We start from the raw sequence: 13,302 nt of genomic DNA on the forward strand, positions 1-13,302 counted from the left end.
ATTCCCATGATTCATTTATTTTGTAACTGGAAGTTTGTACCAATTAATCTCCTTAACCTATTAATTCATCCCTCCAATCCCTCCCAATCTGGCAACCATCTGTTGGTTTTCTGTATCTATGTCTTCGTTTCTGTTTTGTTTGTTCATTTGTTTTGCTTTTTTAGATTCCAAATACAAGTGACATCTACAGTATTTGTATTTCTCTAACTTATTTAGTTAAACATAATACCCTCTAGATCCATCCATGTTGTCACAGATTGCAAGATTTTGTTCTTTTTTTATGGCTGAGCGATATACCATTGTGTATATAAGATAAATGATGCACAAAAATTTTTTCAGACTACTCAAAAACTCTATTAAAAGATATAAAATAAGATGTTACTAAATCAAATAGATCGTGTTCATTTATGGAGCAATACAGGATTTTAAAACTGCTGCCATCAAATTAGATATGTATTCAATGTATTTTTAATAAATTCTCTGATAGGATTTTTGGAGCTTTTGACAAATTGATTAAAAATTATATGGAAAAATAAATAGACGTGAAAAGGTAAATTTGCAAAAAAATGAAAGGGGGATACTTTCTTTATCATATACAAGCAATCAATAAAAAGTGAGGTCTGTCCCAGAAACATAAATTATGCCAATGAAAGAGAAAGGGACCTCAGAACTTTTCATTTATGACTGAGAAATTGGCATGTGCTAGAGGAACATGGAGAAGGGGATGATGTATTATTAATAAATTGAGAAAAACTATCTCACTGGGTAGAGCAAAATAAATTTGGATTCCTAACTCATACCATATATAAACATAAAATTTGAAGGGACTGAAAACCTAAAAGGTGAGAGGTAGTTCTATAAAGTTTATAAAGAAAATATGGAAGATATCTTTGTGACTTAGGGTTGAAATATCTAAACAAGACAAAAAGGGAAAAACATGTATTTGCCTATAGCACAATTAAGATTTCTGTTCCACAAATCTGAGACATGCAGTGACTGGGGACAGTTGCAATGTCTAAGAGTCACAAAGGAGGAGTTCCCATTGTGGCATAGAGGAAATGAATCTGACTAGCATCCATAAGGATTCGGGTTCGATCCTGGCCTCACTCAGTGTGTCGGAGATCCGGCATTGCCATGAGCTGTGGTGTAGGTCACAGACACGGCTCGGATCCTGCATTGCTCTGACTGTGGCATAGGCCAGCAGCTGTAGCTCTGATTCGACCCTAACCTGGGAACCTCCATATGCCACAGGTGTGGCCCTAAAAAGAAAAAAGAAAAAAGAATGACAAAGGATTACTATCTAGCATTTTTTAAGGAATGACTGCAAACCTAAGAGGAAGAGATTGAACACAGAATTTAGAAATGGGAAAATAATATGAATTATGAAGTCTCAGAAGAGGAAACCTCAGTGTAATGTGTAGGAAGAGATGTCAGCATCAATAGTAATGGCATAAATGAGAAGTACATTTGAAAACTTCTTGATTTATAGACATCAGACTGGCAAAAAGTAGAAGATTGGATGATGCCAAATGTTGCTGAGACTAGGAACTCAGCACTCCCCAAGGAAGTACAGACTGTTGTGGCCATTGGAAAAGCAGTCTGGCAGCGTGGAGAGAAATTCGACCCATATATAATACTTGAGCCGAAATTTTAATGTCTATGTATTTACTCCCATAGAAACCTATTAGGGGTTGTGTTTTAGAATATTCAGCTCATCCCAAGAGTCTGTTGCTAAAGCATAGAGGCTATATTGGAAGCATACACTGGAGCACTCCACTGCAGTCAGAAGTAATGACTTAGATAAACATCCAGCCACATGGACACAGCTAAACTGTTGATGCAAAGTGAAAACAGGAGGAAACAGAATTTACGCTGTGGCAATTTCCCATTTATACCAGTTAAAATGTACAGGGACACAAAATTATACTTCTATTATAGTGCCAACCCTGACTGTCATATCAAGATACCACAGGATGGACAGCTTAAACCACAGAAATATATTTTCTCACAGTTTTGAAGGCTGCAGGTTCAAGATCAGGGTTGGCTTCTGATGAGAGCTCTCTTCCCTATCTCGCAGATGGCTGCTGTCTCACATAAGAGGGAAAGAGAGAGAGAGAGAGTGGGAGAGAGAGAGAAGAAGAAGGAGAGAGGGAGAAAGAAAGAGAGGAAGAGGGAGAATAAGAAGAAGGGGAGAAGGAGGAAGGGGAGGGGGAGGAGGAGAGGGAGGGGGAGAGAGAGAGAGAGAGAACTTGCTCTTATAAGACTACAGTCCTATCAAATTAGGGCCCCATCCTAAAGCTTCATTTGTCCTTAATTACGTCTTAAAGACCCTCTCTCCAGATACAGTTACCATTGGGGATTAAGCCTTTAACATATGAATTTGGGGGAGACATAAGTCAGTCCACAGCATTCCACCAAAACCCCCTAAATTCATGTCCTTATCCCATGCAAAATACAATTATTCCCTCCCATTAGCCCCCAACATCTTAACTCATTATAACATCAACTCTGAACTCCAAAGTTTTCTCTAAATATTGTTGCTATTAGGTGTGCCTGAGACTTGAGGTCTGAGTCATCCTGAGGCAAAATTCCTTTCCATGTGTGAACTGTAAAACCAGGTGTGTTGCGTGTTTCCCAAATGCAACAGTCAGCAGGTGTAGGATAGATACTCCTATTCCAGAAGGGAGACCTCGGAAGGAAGGAAGGGATGGTGGATGGCAAGCAAGTCCAAAACCTAGCAAGGCAAATGCTATTTGATTTTAATTCTCAAAAATAGTCCTCTTTGGTTCAGTGCTTCATAAGACCCCCACCTCTGAGGCATGGGTGGAATGGTATTGACACCCTGAAACTAGAGAGATGGTCCCACTCTTTGAAATGGAGGGAACAGTCTTGCCCATGAACCTGTGCTGGGAGTAACAGGGATGTAATTTGGTAAGTAGTGATGATTTTGTAGATATATACATATCTGACATATATTAAACAGCAGGTTTCTGTATAGGAGGGAGGAAAATGGGAAAGTGAATATGGGGTGAAAAGAAAAAAGTATTAAACAAGGATGAGACCTTGCATGGAGCTGTGATCATAGCATGAAATGAACAGAGAAGTAGGATTATTCTAGCTGTGTGCACTTAAGACCAAAAGAGGAAAATATGAATCTAGCCTCCCTCTTTTTCACCTTGTACCTGAATAATTAGTTACAGCTCATAAGAATTCTCCTTGTGTGACCTTCTGCCATGGAAATGAGACAACAACTCCAATGAAATGTTGATGACTTGGCTGGACTTTTCCAGATGAGCCTCAGAAGCAAGTAAATTTATTTATGTCAAGAAAGAACATCTAAATGTTAATTATTCCAAAAGGGAAAAGAGGCAAAGGGGAGATTCTATCAACAACTCATTTGGCTATTTGGCAGGAAGTGGTAAGAGTGGTGGGGAAGGGAGAGTAGGGTTTCCATTTGTTGGAAACATTAAGGTTCTTCTTGCTCTGCCTTAAGTCTTGTTGGAGGCATATTTAGGTTCTAGTCTCACTCTCAGACTGGAGATATCTTATCCTGCCTTACAGCCCTGAGCTTTGGAATGGCTTCTCTGTGTTGCATTAAACACTCAGCAACAACTCACAGGAGTAATTTTCCAGGAAGCCTTAGCCCTGCCTGGAAGTGTGACAGCAGCAGCATCCAAACCAGTGTGGGTGGCCTCTAGAACACCAGAAGACAAATTTGAGTGCTGTATTTTCAAAATAAAGCACTACCTTTATTGAATACTAACCCAGAGAGCATCTAAATTTTCTAAGAAGAACACAAAGTATCTGTGCTTTTATTGGTGGATGAAATCAAATGTGAAAGGGTCTTAGCTCAATCATAAAAACTTTTCATACTTTTTTTTTTAAATGTAAGGTTCTAATCTTTTATTAAGGGTTGGACATTTAATCTGAGCATTCTAGACTAAGCTCATAGTTAGGGATTCAGTCTTTTCAATGGATCTCCTAACATTTGAAAATCTCTTCTTTGGTCTGAGGAATGAGTTGTGTCTTTGTTTCTCATTCTGAGATCAAGACATACTGATTTATTTCTGTGGCTCATGGGGGATTTAGTGTTCATTCTTTTTTAATTGCTTCTAAGAGACTAAGCATAAACTGTTAACTTCTAACAAGGAACATAATGAAGGAGCACTAAACAAGTTTAATGGCATAATATTATTTAGCATCCATACTTATTTGTGTTTGGGGGCATATAAATGAATGTAAATACCATTTGCTAAGAAATAAACAATAGTACAGAAAAAATAATGAAGTCTCTGGGGCAGGTTTGGGACAAGCCACTTTTTTACACAAACATCAAATTATCCATTTTCCATGCGGTTTTCTTTGCCAGGATTTTGGATTTGTAATCTCTCTAATTGCCTTGCTCCTGAAAAGGAATTATAAAACTATGTGTCAGCCAAACCAAAGTTGGGGATGCAACTCAAGCTTCCAATTTTTCCTTGGATTTGAGAATTATAGCAAGTTTAGAAAATAAAGTGGAGACAATAGAAGAACCTATTTTCAGAAAGAATACTATATATTTGATTTGGGGCATGTGGAGTTTAAGAAGCCCATCAAATCTTTGTGTCCTAGTGACTGAGCTAGAGCAATTGGCTAAACAAGACAGAATTTGGGGTAGAATTTCTATTTGGGGACTCACTGATGTGGTTTATGGACGTGTCATTATATGTCAAACAGTACTGCACATACATTAATTCATTTTACAGGTGAAGAAACCAAGGTCAGAAAGGTTGAATACACATCCTGAGGTCTCAAAGCTAAGTTAAAGGTGAGTTGGAATTCAAATCCACACAGTTTTTCAGATGCTATACAGTCATCAGCGACCTTGCTGGAAACAGAAGAAATCCCGGAGGGGCAGAACATAGAGAAAGAATTGAATGTTCTTTAGCGCATACCAACCTATACTTTCTATGGGTCTTTTGATCAGTATTTATGGTGGAAACAGTTAAGTTTTGAGTCATGGAATGATACATTTTCAGTTGACGGGGTATTTTATTGAGCTACTGAAAGACTAAATCTGACTTGGTTAGGAAGTATGTGGGCTCCAATATGAAATCAACATAGTGAGGGGTCTTAAATGCATCATCTAAGATATTTCCAAAATCAGATTTCTGTGACAAAGAAGGCAATTCTGCAACCCGAACACTAATGCTTTCTCCACGCCATTGACAACACTTATAAGGTGGTGCTGGTGAGAAATTCACCTTCAACAATCTCACAGGCTCATCACATTTCTGGATTTAGGTAAGTCAGTCAGTACTGGGGCCACACCAACCCTTTAGACACACCTTGGATAAATGGATCCTTTTATGACAGGTCAACAAATGTTACTTTTCCCATTTCCAAATTTTAGTGGAAATATTTTAAATAGCTTGAAGTCTAATATCTCACTTCTACCTCTACATCTTGAAGACCCCTTTCACCACACACTAGGGACAGAAAAACAAACCTCTTTGTGCTTCAGACTTTTGCTGTTGTTATTTTAGTTTGCCCTTTCTTGGCACCCATGCCAATGCATTTTATGAGAACTGGCGGTGAGAAATTGAAGAGGATCTATATTTGAGCTAATACGTTTTCAAGAGCACTGAAGTTCCTATTCTGGATTCTCCAATTTGCTTGTTTTTAGATTGGATACAGACCTGTCATCATCTGAATCCTAGGCAGCAGCCTGAGCAATATTGGGCATTTCAGTACCAGGTTAAATAGACAAAAGATCTATTTAGATACTAAATCTGTTCCAATTTTAAGAGGAGTTATTACCAATTGCTTTCCACCATTCTTTACCTGTCCTATTGCTAGTAATTATTAGTCTTTGCTTATAGAAATCATAATCATTTCTGCCAGGAATTTGAGGATGAGTAGGTCTTCTTAATAGTATTTCTTGGAGTTCCCATCATGACTAAGTGGTAAAGAACCCAACTAGTATCCATGAGGATGAGGGTTCAACTCCTGTCTCACTCAGTGGATTAGGGATCTGGCGTTGCCATGAGCTGTGGTATAGGGTGCAGACACAGCTCGGAGCCCACATTGCTATGACTGTGGCATAGGCCAGCAGCTACAGCTCTACCTCAACCCCTAGCCTCGGAACTCCCAAATACTAAAAAAAAAAAAAAAAAGATTTCTTTATTAAATAACAAGCGTAAGTAAAAGGCCAGTTTAAATCATTGACACATATAGTAATAGAAACTAAAACTACTAAGAACATAACAGAAATCAAAAGGCACAAAAGCCCCAGGCCTTTGTAACTGAAAAACTTCAATTTAGTAGTTTCTGTTGGATTCCTAGTTCTTCAACTTTATGACCTTCTTGACATCATGTCTAATATGTTGTTTTTTTTTAAATTCTGATATCAAGTGTCTTAACAGAAGAAAATATAGTTTTTCTTTTAAAGGACCAATAGGGCTCACAGAAAAATCTGAAATTTTTTTTGAGCCTCTGTTAACAGTTCTGGATAGCGTAGGAATACAATTTAAACAATAGTAACAATAATATTTGTAACATCTCCTAGATTCTCTCTTTCCAGAGAATTATATCTTTCTACTACATTCTTCTCTTTATCATCAATTCCACTCTCCATTCTAGATTTGTAGCTGTGATATTTTCCTCTGCTCTATTTAATTTAAATGTAACAATAAAAGAAAAAACATATAAAATGTTTGTCATATCTAGTATGAACTTAGTGGTGGGATGGGTGAAAAGGTTAGACATGTAATCTAAAGGAAAGAAGAGAGATACCTGTCAGTGTTAGCATGAGCTACAACAAATAGATCCAAAGTGTTACATCATGATAATAAAGGAGGTTTATTTATCCTTCAGGTAATCACTTAGTTGATGGAGGGTTATTCTGCCGTGCAAGAAGGCCCCCACTCCATGAAACTGTTCAGGATCCCAAGACTCGGGAAGCTCATCCATCTTTGACATGTTTTTCTTCTCATCTTTGACATCATTCCACCTTTGGGAAGTGGGGATAGCATGGAAGGACATAGGAAGTTTTTCCATCCAGCCTGGCAGTGGTACCTTATCCTCACCCTCTTTCCATTGGAAAGAAGGTACTCATTCAGCTACACAACTGCAAAGGGAGTCTAGGATTCATGGTGGAAGGGGAGAATGGATTTAGATGGACAGTTAGTAGTCTCTGACATAGCATCTGGGAGAGGCAAAACAGTGAAAGCAGCACATGAATATATGGTACAGTAAGAGGTGGAAATCATTTAAAAAATTTATTTCAGAGTTCGGAGGAGTTAGAAATCAGAGTGGAACAAGCCCTTGGGAAGAACATCACTCAGGAGAGGGGTATGGTGGGATAGAAGAACAGAAATTGGATAAATGGAGAAGAAACATAGGGGAAGAGAAAGAGTGTCTGTCTCTTTTTTTCCTCCCAATACTCTTCCTTTTCAACAAGAATCTCTCTTTCCCTTTATAAAGTCTTTAATGCCAATGTCACTGCAAATCACGTGACCGTGTCGCGTTATGATAACACTTTGACCATCCCACTCAGACCTTCCCAGTTTCCTTTTCTTTGTTTTTCTTCTGCACAAATTGCTACACAGACAATTCACCTATATTTCCCTTGCCAACCTTGCCTTTTGTTTTATGCCTTCCTTCTCTGATCTCCACTTGACAATCTCTGGCCTAACGGTTAAAACAACTTCCTTGCACTTTCGTGCTGCGTGGGCACTGTGTTTGGGGCTGCAGATACAGAGATGAATAAACAGAGTTCTTGCCCTTGAGAAACACACAACAGGGAGTAGCAGCCTAATTCTTGAGCACATTCTAATTCAGATCCTTGTTCTAATTTTGCACGTCTGGTAAAATAGAGATTATTATTCTCATTTTGTTGATGAGGAATTTGGAGATCATGGTTTAATTGACTTCCCCAAATTTGGACAGCTCTGCAAATTAGTGGTAGAACATATTCCCTTATTTGATGCTGCCTCCCTGTTGTTCTAACCCACTCTGCTCCCTCTTTATCTCCCTTTTAATGCTGGTTCCTCATTCACTTCTATCTATAGCTATATCTAGTAATTAAAATGATATGGTGCCTGGAGTTGACAAGCGGATTAAGAACCCGACACTGGTTCAGTGGCCTTCCCTCTCCAGGGAAGAATCTGATTCTTTGTATTCTCAGCACTCAAACAGTAGCTGGCATATACTAGGCCCACAATGACTGTGCTTTGGAAGATAATGGATGAATGGATGGATGCATGCATGCATGCATGGATGGATGGATGCATGGATGGATGGATGCATGGATGCCTGTCCTGAAGAACTAGAGAGAATACAAGTGAAATAACATCATTACTTCATAATTTTGGCAAGAATAGAGTGCGTTTCTCTGCTAAATTCCCAACTCTTGAATTTCCTACAAAGCTCTTAATTGATGAATATTGATCCATTTCAGAAGTCACCTCTTCATCTTTTACTTTTAAAATATGCTTATTATTTTACATGTTTTTTTTTTTTTTTTTGCTTTAAGTAAAAATTGAAGTAGAACTATTTTGGCTGAGAATATAAGAAAATGTAAAGTCAGAGTGAATTTATAGAACAGTATTTCTTAGCTGCCCAGGGTCCTTTGTTTCAAGGTCAGATTCGAGTCTGACTCCCCAGGACAGTAAACCAGAACCTAGATCTTTCTTTTTCTTGCTTATTAACTCTATTTATAAAAAAAAAATATGATTTTCCCTCATATGGAATATTGAACTCATTATCTCAAGAGGTGTCACAAGCTAAAACTATAAACAAACTACCGAAAATAAAAGGATTTAAATAAATTCATGTCTGATATCCACAGCTGGCTCCGAATGGAACTAACTTTTGAAAGTAATGAGAAGAATCATGTGCTTCCATGTTACTTTGGAAATAAAAGAAAGAAAGAAATGAACATGGTAGGCTTCCACACTAGGAAGCTTAATTGACTTTTTTTCTTCAGTTGTAATCTGGGAACACGTTAAAATTACCATGTCCTTTTCTTGGAGAGAAAATTATGCAAAACAGAAAAGAGTAGGAGTTCCCATTGTGGCTCAGTGGGTTAAGAACCTGACATAGTTTCTGTGAGGATGCAGGTTCACTTCCTGGCCTCGTTCAGTGGGTTAAGGATCCAGTGTTGCCGTGAGCTGTAGTATAGGTCACAGATGTGGCTCGGATCCTATGTTGCTGTGGCTGTGGCATAGGCTGGCAGCTGCAACTCTGATTCAACCTATAGCCCAGGAACTTCCATATGCCGCAGGTATGGCCTGAGAAAGAAAAAAAGAAAAGAATACTCTTGAGAAAAATTGGAAGATGGCTTAATTATCATCTGAACTATGCACAGATTTGAGCAATCTCGCCAAATTTTTATTGCCTCAGAGATGGGCAACAGGGAGTTCCTGTTGCGGCACAGTGTAAATGAACTGGACTAGTATCCATGAGGATGTGAGTTCAATCCCTGGCCGCGCTCAGTGGGTTAAGGATCCGGCGTTGCCGTGAGCTGTGGTGTAGGTCGCAGACGTGGCTCAGATCCCAAGTTCCTGTGGCTGCGGCAAAATCTGAACTGAAGGATGAAAAAAGCCGTGTCTTTTGACTGATAAATCTAAATGCAAGATGAGGACAAAACATAACCTTACCAAGATTGCTCCCTTTTAAGGCTTTAAGCATTACAGTTGGTTGACTGTGTTTCCTCTGTTGGTGTATTGTTATGCTTATCTTTCCCAGACACCAGACCTCGCAGCACCAGTGTGTGCATTCCATCTGCCTAGATTTAAAGTGCTAATGGATAAAGCTTCTGGATTTGGGACCTGGCAGGCTGTTTTTCATGTTTCCTGATAAAACATTGAGAAACACTTCCCAGGTCTTCCAAAATAGGACATGTGGCAGATGCATTCAGTTTTCTACTACGTTACAACCACAATATAATATGACCAGCCCTGGCATGGGAGATCGGTTTAATATCATCCCATAGGTGAGCCAAATTTTTTTTAAATAAATGTTACATCCAAACAATTGTAAAACTCACAACATGAGACCTAAGTATATAACAGTGAGGTCCTAGTGAACCAGGAGCCACCGCGTAATTCCTAAGATTAAAAAAGAAGCTTTTTCCTTTGTGGCGTAGAGCAGTGTTATATACTATTTGTGTATATGGGCAAACTAATGGATTTGACAGTTCTCCCTTTTTCCCTTTGGTGAAAAATTACTCTAGTTCTGAGTGCAAATAAGAGGCCTCAGAGCAGTCTGAATCCCTGCACATGGCAGCTTCATAACCTGCATAATAAATGCACGTAGTTAGCACGGTAGCATAATGAGCTATCCTGGTTTTGAAATTGTATGTGGGATGCTCAGAATTTAACCCCAAACAGTGTCCTTTTGGCTTTAGTTCATTATGGATCAGATAATGTCATGGAGATCAGGGGAGTCAGAATGAGACAAAGTGGCCTTGCTGCCAAGTCGTGAATCAATAACTTTTTGGAAGAAAACTTTGAAGGCTATTGATTATAAGAAAGAGCAAGTAGGAGAACAATGAGGTACCACTCATTGTGCAAAGATTTTTACCAAACTTTAACAGGGGCTTCTCAGCCCAGATGCTTCTCCTTTCAGACAGGGCCACTCTTTGGGCCTCATGGCACAGCGTTTAATCTCTGTCCTTGAAGTTCGCAAATTAACTTGCTCTGTGATTTCCTCCCTATGACAGCCTCTGGCTGTGTTTTTACTGCCTTAACAGCTACTGGCAGGCAGCTTGTCTCCCACATCCACTACAAAGTAAACAGGAATTTGGTCCCAGGGTAACTGGCTGCTCTCCAGCTTAAGAATGCAAGTTATTCACGAGCACAGTGGGCTTGCTTCTGCCTCACGTAGACTGTATTCACTACAGAGCACAAGGACAAAAAGAGTTGTGGAGGTTTGGAATCTTGAGGATTATTCTTTTCCAACATGTGATAACCTGTGTTTCTTTTCCTCAACTGTTTGCTAACCTTCCGTCCCTTCTTCCACCAACTTTCATTTCACGGTGATTACGGTGATACCAGAAATTTACCAAGGAAGCTGCCATGAAATGACGTTTCTTTTAGAGATATAACCGACTCAATAAACACATCTGGGTGTGTTGTTATTTTGGAGAGAGAATATTGTTCACAAAACTTCTAAAATTAAATCTTCTTCAGAATGGGGGGGGCTAAATGCCAAATGAATCTGAGCACCTAGATAAATAATTAAAAACAAACATTAAGAAAACAATGATGAGAAACCTTGCAGTTTCAAGGATAGGAGTATGTATTCTTTGAAGTTTGAGTTGGTGAATACTAGATTTACAGTGTACTGAAAATTAAGAGATTTAAACAAAATTGGAGAAGATGAAATTTACTCGTTTATCATGGTTGGGAGAAGGGAAGAGAATGATAGGCTACTCTAAGAAAAGACATCTCAAAGACTTTATCTTATCTGAAAGGGGCATACTTTACCATGCTTCTAAATTCTGCCATGGACAGCACTCCCTACAAAACGACTGTAATATTTGATATTATGTGATTAATATCTGCTCAGCGGAGACACTAGCAATTATTTGGGATTTGAGACAGAAAAAATATTTAATTCCTTCCGTTTGCTGAAAGCCATACAATGAGTAGTCAAAAGACAAAGCATTAAATACATTATGCACCCTGATTGATTTAAATATTCATTATTGTTTGCTGAAAACTTGAGTGGAAAGATTTTGTGGTTTTGGAATGTAATTTATAAGCGTATCAATTCCTTCACATTTCAGTTCTTAATCAGTGTGTAGTACAATCTCTCTCTTGATTAAAAAGTCTGCCTTTTGATCAGCACTTGCCATTGTGTAGAATCTTCCAAAATAGACACATGGAGATTTTCTGAGCTCTGTCCTTATTAGAAGTGTGAGGTATAATATTAGGTAACTTTAGCAGGCTACCCGCAGCCTTAGACTCAGTATATTTCATAGGTTAAACACTTGCATTCTAGGCACTGGAGCTATAAAGTTGAATGATGGATGATTTTTTGCCCATAATGAGTCTTCAGTGCAGTGGAGAAGCTAGAAACACAAACAAATATTGATAATAAAATATAAGTGCAATAAAGAGGAATGTGGTAAGCTGCCGTGGAAATGCTGATGAAAAAGCAATTCATCCTGAAAGGGAGATTGGTGAAGTGAGTCTTGCAGAGAAGGTGATATCTGAGCTTGGCCTTGAAGCATGTGTTGGAGGAGGGAGGGGCTGGGTAAGATGTTTTAGGCAGGGGGGCAGTGTGGACAGAGGTTTGTAGGGTGAACTTCTAAATAGTGGTGAGAGGAGAGTGTCCGGAGCAAGATCCCTTCTGTGCGAAGGGCGTCTGTGTACACATGTAGTTTTGACTCCCTTCTGTAGACAGAAGTCTTTGGGAAAAGCAGCATCATCAGATCAAGGTGCAGTTTGGGATTTCACATGTGAAGAGTCTAAGCATTGGTTCAGTGCTTATAAACCAGCCTAAATGTGGGAAAGGGATGCATCTGATTTGGACGTTTGGATATGGATTATTACCAGCCAATTATTCCTTAGAGGTTGAGAAAATTCTTTGTAACTAAAACCCTCTGCCTTAGGCTGTGTGAAGAGCAGGGTAAAACTAACCAGGTTTATAATGCATCTCACTAATATCAGCTTGAGCATGATTAACCATTTCAGTGGGCAAACCTTCTCTCTTCAGAACAGTTAGAGGGGTGTCAGAAAACTGAGGTGTGAGTTTCAGGGTCTTATTGCAGCTGCCAAACCAGCTATGCCCTCTTTGGCAAGCCACTGGACTTCTTTAAGTCTCAGTTGCTGTATCTATAAAATGAGAGGGCGGGAGATGATTTTACTTACTTTTCCCAGAGGCTTATGAAATTAAATGAAATTAATTAAATGATCTAATAGAAGCAAAAAAAATATTTTTTAATTTTTAATTTTTGTTTGTTGCTTTTAGGGCTGCACCACCAACATATGGAAGTTCCCAGGCTAGGGGTCAAATTGGAGCTATAGCTGCCAGCCTACACCACAGCCACAGCAACGCAGGATCTGAGCCACATCTGCGACATACACCACAACTCATGGCAATGCTGGATCCTTAACCCACTGAGAGGGGCCAGGGATTGAACCTTCATTCTCTTGGATCCTAGTTGGGTTCATTACTGCTGAGCTGTGAGGGGAACGCCCCCCACCACCCCCCCACGCCCAAATTTTTGAAGGCATGAAGTACCACAAAAGATTGAGGGTTATGGTTATACTATCAAAGGCAGAAATGCAACTGATTATAGTTATACCAATA

At 39.1% G+C, this 13,302-nt stretch overlaps 1 long non-coding RNA gene across 2 annotated transcripts in view; it reads left to right on the forward strand.

Annotated features, from left to right (window-relative positions):
- Positions 1-13,302, forward strand: part of LOC106505035 (uncharacterized) — a 165,651-nt gene that overhangs the window by 118,286 nt on the left and 34,063 nt on the right. For both annotated transcript variants that reach the window (XR_014816513.1, XR_002347097.2), the window contains one exon: positions 4,746-4,807. This is a non-coding gene — a long non-coding RNA (uncharacterized LOC106505035). The remainder of the gene's footprint in view (positions 1-4,745; positions 4,808-13,302) is intronic.

This window comes from Sus scrofa, chromosome 9 (assembly GCF_054392235.1).
Source record: "Sus scrofa isolate SSC_HxYL_T2T_F1_AM1 chromosome 9, Sscrofa_HxYL_maternal_Yorkshire_Landrace_v2.0, whole genome shotgun sequence".
Taxonomy (NCBI): Eukaryota; Metazoa; Chordata; class Mammalia; order Artiodactyla; family Suidae; genus Sus; species Sus scrofa.